This window comes from Clinocottus analis, unplaced genomic scaffold, assembly GCF_023055335.1.
Source record: "Clinocottus analis isolate CAN_PGR_092001 unplaced genomic scaffold, fCliAna1.0.p SCAF_5, whole genome shotgun sequence".
NCBI lineage: Eukaryota > Metazoa > Chordata > Actinopteri > Perciformes > Cottidae > Clinocottus > Clinocottus analis.
The window spans coordinates 9,290,093-9,296,964 of record NW_027176207.1 but is presented as its reverse complement, the minus strand read 5'-3'; the positions used below and the strand labels follow the sequence as shown (position 1 = coordinate 9,296,964).

At 40.1% G+C, this 6,872-nt stretch overlaps 1 protein-coding gene across 3 annotated transcripts in view; it reads left to right on the top strand.

Annotated features, from left to right (window-relative positions):
* The first annotated feature begins 5,967 nt into the window (after positions 1-5,967).
* The window catches only part of cpeb4b (cytoplasmic polyadenylation element binding protein 4b), a 31,233-nt gene continuing 30,328 nt past the window's right edge, over positions 5,968-6,872 (top strand). For all 3 annotated transcript variants that reach the window (XM_068599895.1, XM_068599894.1, XM_068599893.1), the window contains exon 1: positions 5,968-6,498. The gene's annotated coding sequence lies outside the window, so the exon portion shown is untranslated. The remainder of the gene's footprint in view (positions 6,499-6,872) is intronic.

Genomic DNA, 6,872 nt, shown 5'->3' with positions numbered 1-6,872 from the left:
ATGGGAATGACATTACTTTTGCAGGTGTTTGGGTATAAACCAAGATGTGGATACATTTGAAATTTGAGGAAGCATGATTATGTTTAATGTCCAATCCAAATTAAAACACTTTCTGAATAAACGACTCACATAGAGACTTGAACGGTGAACCGAACATCATGTGATTAAAAAAATATGTATCAAAAATAATCAAATTGGGAGATTCTTATGGAGCTGGTCACTTCATTCATTTTAGCGTCTGTTGTCCTGGCTCCTTTCAACCGGTGACCAGCCAGACTCATCAGCAATGGAGAAGTGCCCAGAAGGTAAATGAAACCACTCCTTCCATTGATTTCACACACATCTGTGCACATTCTGGATTTATAAACACACACACACACACACACACACACACACACACACACACACACACACACACACACACACACACACACACACACATTTGGCAGGGTGGTACTTGTTTCTAAATTATTTTTCTTCTTTCTTCATTAAAAAAAAATTAAGATGAAAACAAGCAGCATCTGAATCCCTTTTATGTGTCACCAACAGTGAATGAATAAACAAGTAGCCCAAATTCAACATTTCCATGGCAACAACAAATTCACACATTGCAGACTGCCACATATAGTACAAGAATCACTCAGAGATGTAGTGAAAGATAGAAAGATACACAAACAAAATTATAACTTTTCAGTACATCGTTGACCCAATTTATTCACAAGAACACTTTTACTAAACCAAGACATTGTTTTCAGTCCCACTTCTTTGTGAAACTTTTTGGCATCATAATGCAAAATCTTCATTTTATTATCACAATACCACTAGGGCAAAAATGGGTCATCCACCAGTACTCATGTTCTATGCCAGTTTTAGTAATTACGCAAATTCTTCCAATTTTGCTTCTTTTTTATTTTGCAGTTTATAAATTCGTAAAGCACTGTTTTTAAAGACTTATTTCCCGTTATTAACATGGGAAGCAACAGCATGATCCAATACAAATGAGGAATAAAAACTCAAGTCAAACGGCAAATTTTCCAGTTTTGCTACAATGTTGAATTTTGAAATGTGTGTTTACTCACATACCTACATATTTGCTCAATCTATGCCCAAAGACACACACACACACACACACACACACACACACACACACACACACACACACACACACACACACACACACACACACATTGACAATCACATCACAGGCCCCCAGCTGCTGCTCTGTTGTAATTTATTATCCCGTGTGTACCCAGTAGAGTCATGAAATCAGCCTGGCCTTTGCAACACACACACACACACACACACACACACACACACACACACACACACACACTCGCTCACTTATTCACTCACTCACTCAGTGTCTTTTTCAAACAGCCGTGGTGGCGTTTACCAGCAGAGACCCTTTTGCCTTAATTAGTGTAAAGTCCTCAGGGAGGGAACAACAAGGCAAATACTGTGAATGGATGAAGGATGTGAAAGGTCTCATGCTGTCAGATAAAAATCATTGAGGAGAAGAGTTGCTCTTTAAAATTGAAAATGAAGAACATTCATGTTTTCGTATTTATATTTCAAGTTAATGTATCAATGATAGTGAATGATTGATTCAACAAATCAATAAATCCGACTCGTAGAAATATTGGAAAACTGACTGAGGCTCTGCCACATCTATCAAGTTGTCTTCCGGTTCAAAATCAATGCAATGCAACTAGAATCCTTGTTTATGCACACATATTGTTTGATTCTGCATCCGTCCCACATTTCTTTTATCCTTCTAACGTCCTCTCTTATATTTGCCACACCTTGCCCTCGCACTCCGCCCTTTACCCACAGGTCCTTGATGTGTCCCAAAGCCACCCAGGAGCACGTCCACACCGTTTGGTTAGCAACATGAACACTCCCTGAATATTTCATAGGACACAAACACAACCCTATGACAGCACATCGTGAGGCTTTGTTACAGCATTTAAAGACCATCTATCTGAAAAACATCTACATAATTTATACAAATACAAAACCTTTGAATTCCCAACGGGGCCTGATAGGTGCTAATTTTCAGCCCGGGAGGTTCATACCTCATGAAAAGCCTACTAAAGTTCACAACTTATTATAGATATGAGATGTGTATTTATAGCTTTACTATGTAAGTCTGACTCTGCCATAGTTTACAATACTCTATGAAACAACAAAGACTTTGTTTACCATGCCAACACAGTCTCTATTCTACTGGTAATGATAAAAAAGCACGATATGTCATGAGTATTATGTAGGTATTAATAGAGGTGTATTGGAGCTGAGAAACTGGTCATGTTAAATTGTTCACACAAAGTGGTACCACAGATCACTGTCTTCCACAGCAAAGATCCTTTTGTACACATCACTGGGTCCTGACACTAAATCAAATTTTAAAAAATGAATTGCGATATTACAAATTCAGTACAAGAAGTCCCTGTTTCCTAAATGTCAACTTGGAAAACATGCTGAAGGGAAAGGATTTTTATTTCCCATCAGAGCAGGAGAACACTGTTTTAAAATGGGATTGTAAGATATAAATAATCAACATTGGAGTTATGAAATTAGCATGTGCACATTTGAACTCAGCACCTCTATGCACACATACAAATGAGCACTTGTGCTCACACGCACGCACACACACTCAGGGAGGAATTGCACCATAATTATGCCTAAGGTAAAAGGCGATTAATTTTTTAATGGAGTCAATGTTTTATTCATAGCACCTATCCAGTCTTGGATATGGCCGAGAACACACAAAACATTTGCCAGAAAAACTGGCTATTAGCTATTTCATACAGTAGATGATTAGCATCGCTCGGTAGCTTTGTACACAGTAATATTTTGGGCTAAATCTGTAGACATATAGATTCCATAAATCATTTGACAAATATGTATGCTTTATTTTTGTGTTGCTTTGGACATAGGGAATTTGATAATGATGTGACAGGGAGAGAAAGACAGACAGAGAAAGGGGAAGAATGAGTAGCGGGTGTTGCCTCCCGAGTGCGGCCTGTAAGACCGGTTATTCTGTAGAAACCTAGAAACCGTTTAGCTGAGCCGAGCTCGCTGCCTAAACATCCACCCCGCTGTGAGAGAAATACTCTGCCCTCCGCAAGAGAAATGTAAAGCTGAAGCACATTTACAACCATCAAACATTACTCCTTCCTCCTGCTGATTCTTGCCCTCCAGCGTATGATTAAGATTTCACTTGAATACTTTCGTTCGTGGAACAAAATGGAGATTAGAAAATGAGAAAAAGGGAGTGGAGGTCACAGATAGAAATGACGTTGGACTTATTACATTGATTAAAAATTATACTGCTGCTTTCAGCTTTCTTACAGAACTTTACACAAAACCCTGTGCTTCCTTGGGTCCTGAACAATACACCAAGTTGTGTTTATTCACGTTCAGAAACACTGGTGACAAACACTCTGCTTCAGGAGAAGAACTTTACGTGAGACGGCAGAAGGCAGGGCAACCTGGGCTGCAACAGTTATAGATTTATTATGATATTTAGATATGAAATTATTGAATTATGCTCCTGTTCTAACTCAAGGTAACCCAAATTAACATACAAAAGGGCCCCAAAGCACTCTGTCTACGACATAAGAAAACATAGTACTACAATTGCCTGACAGATAGACTGATTACAATCCAGATTAAGATTATACTCACAAAGTATATATTAATGAATAGATGATACATTATTTATCCAGCATTATAAATTGAGACCAACACCTTGAACAAATGTTAAGTACATGTAAGTACATTGTGCTAAGAATGCCTCTTTTACTCTTTACTTGAAGTAAATATTATAGTATTACTAGTTTTACTAGTTACTGGAAAAGTAACCATTTAGATTCCCACTATGGTCAATTTATACAAATAATATCTGTTGGGAATCGTTATCGGAGATGGGAGATGAACTACAGGTGCCCTGAAACCGGCATTGTTGCTTTGCATATGTTATGAACCCGTGGTATGAAGAGTCTGCTGGTAAAATCATACTTAATCATTCATTAATGCAGGACACTCTGATTAACTATGCAGTATGCAGTAGACCTTCGTATGCAATTTCAAAGACACCTAGGGGACTCATCCGGGCCCCCGAGTTATTTTGCTAGTGGTAACATTTTCAATGATAGAAGTTAGTATAAGAAAAACGTCCACAATTTGAGTTACAATGGCAGAGTGGTGCTGTTCCTGACGGCTATCCGCTTGGATTGAAAGTGCTGCATGTCTAAATTGCTCCATTCCCCTGGGTTCCTAGCGATACACCCACCAAGTGTGAAGTAGATCAGGTGAACGGTTCTCGAGATATGTGAAGAACACACGGACAGACAAAGATGCCTTACTTGATATTTGAGGACCGATTATGTTATTCCAGAAGAGTAAAAGAGGAAGAATATTAAAAAAGAGATGCATGGAGAGCTTGCATTTAATAATTGTTAGCATCAAATAATAACAACATATTTGACTACAATTCACGTTTAAGACTTGTAAATAATATTGTAAGAGGGTTTTATTAGCACAGGTCTGACCCGTTTAAATGCTTAATGTGAATAGTGTTACTATCAGACATCTGTAATCTTTTTAAAAAAAATTGGATTACTTTAAACTGGTCCCTCCCTAACCCTGCCAATACCTGCCATCACCCACCTCCCAGCGCCTGCTATTTATTTCTGTACATACTTAATAATGTACAACACTACAGATTCCCTAATTTATCATTCTTTCCCAGCTGGACTTGAAATGACAGATTTATTAGATAGCCATTTGCTGCTGCATGTACACTGCTAGTTGAGGGTCAGCGAGACTGACGGAGTCAAAGCTGTTTGATGACCTCGAAGTGATAATGACCATCCAGGAGAGAAGGACACCGAGGAGGACAGAGAGAAAAAGAAACATGGGGAATGGTGTGGGAGGGTGATGAGGGAAAAAGGGTTGGACGGCAGACATCTGGCAGTGGAGAAAAGCAGACACATGGGTTGTGCCTATAGTGTAATATACTGGACAGAAACTGCACGAACTGGAAGAGATTAAGATTAACACTATTATATAAGAGAACATGGTACATGCAGGACATAGTTGAAATGGGTATCATTTTTAAATACAAGAGGAGCTCCTTCAATCTTATGCAATCCAATAATATAGGCAACATCTATCTTTGCAAGCTCCTATGTCCAGTTTGTCTGGACATTGTTCAAAATGTGTTAGTAATAATATGTTTGATATTGAGGTGATGGTTTAAGGTGGTGTTGAAGCTTTGTGTTGAATCCTTTGTCCTTCACATGTACATGAAATAGGCTGGATATTAGATAAGACATACCATATATATATATATATATATATATATATATATATATATATATATATATATATATATATATATATATATATATATATATAGAGAGAGAGAGAGAGAGAGAGAGAGAGAGAGAGAGAGAGAGAGAGAGATAACCTATGTATGACACTGTCAACAAATCAAAACATTACAGGCAGGCATCATGAAGTAAATATATCCAAATTGGTGTGGAAAAGGGGATATTAACGAACAGCTAAAATGTATCATACTTTCCTGTTTCATTTCAACATTTACAATGAAGGAGCATGAGATCAAAAAGCTTGGCCCAAGGATACTCTTTCTTCGGACGCATTAATATCCTTTCGAAGAGGGGGGTCGGGTATCTCTGTTTTCTCACGACCTGATACCGGCTACATCTTGAAAAGACAGGGCCGTGCTCACGAGGATTTTTTCTTCTCTCGCTCTTTAAAAAAAAAGAAGTCATATCTGACCTCAGTGGGCAGTACTTATGGATGGCATGGGTGTATTATTGGTGTATGCCCTTTAAATGTGGTAGAAATCAGGCGAGGCTGCCGGTCGACCGACCAATCGGATACCGAGGTGTGGTTCTCGGGGGGCGTGGCCACGGCGGAGAGGGTGGCGCCAGAAGCGGAAGTGTGTCTCGGCTGATTTCTCGCTGACAGTCGCTGTCATTCGGCCACGGTCGGTTTCAGGAGAGAGGGGCAGTCCAAGGAAGCGCACACAGGAATCGGCCGGCTCTGTAGGAAAGACAGTTATCGAGAGAATATTCTGAAAATCAACCCCCCCAAAAAATGACACCGATCGAATAAGGCTTGTGAGAGAACCGCGGCCGGATATATTTCAGTCATTGCCACGTTAACAAAGCTCGTTGATCACCCAGCGCAGATCAGGGGCAGTAGATAGAGAGCTGTGTCATTGAGCAGGCAGGACACGTCAGGAGAAGAGAGAGAGCGAGAGAGAGAGAGCGAGAGAGAGAGAGAGAGAGAGCGAGAAAAAAAGAGCTGACCGACTGCACTGTTACGAGTCAGCTATCAAATCGCCTCTGAAAAGCTTTTGCCTGACCCACTCGTTTTTTTTTCAACGATACCGTCTTGCTTTCAAACCGAGGAAAGGATCTCGACAAAGACGTCGCCGAGGTCGAAGGTGGTGATCAGAAGGTGAAACGACATTTTATTCGCCCGTATTCGAGTCTGTCCGGCTAGCTAGCGTCTATGCTAGCGGCCGGTAGCCTGCTAGCTAGCTAACGTTAGCAACGGATGAAAAATAGCCAGTTTACACGTCTAGTTTATTGTAAACGGCTGTTACTTGACGTGTACGAGTGTAATAATGAGCAACGGCGTGTGACATTGTGCATTGTGTGAGTTTTATCCGACACATTTCCACATACGACTCCACAGACTGGTGACAGCTGTCAAACAAGGTCGAGTGGGTTTAAGGCGGTTTATTGTGAATATGATCAACGTTCAGTTTAACTTCGCACAGCGGGGGCGCCTCTAAGGTGTCGCCGTTGGCACGTGATCATATGTCAGTT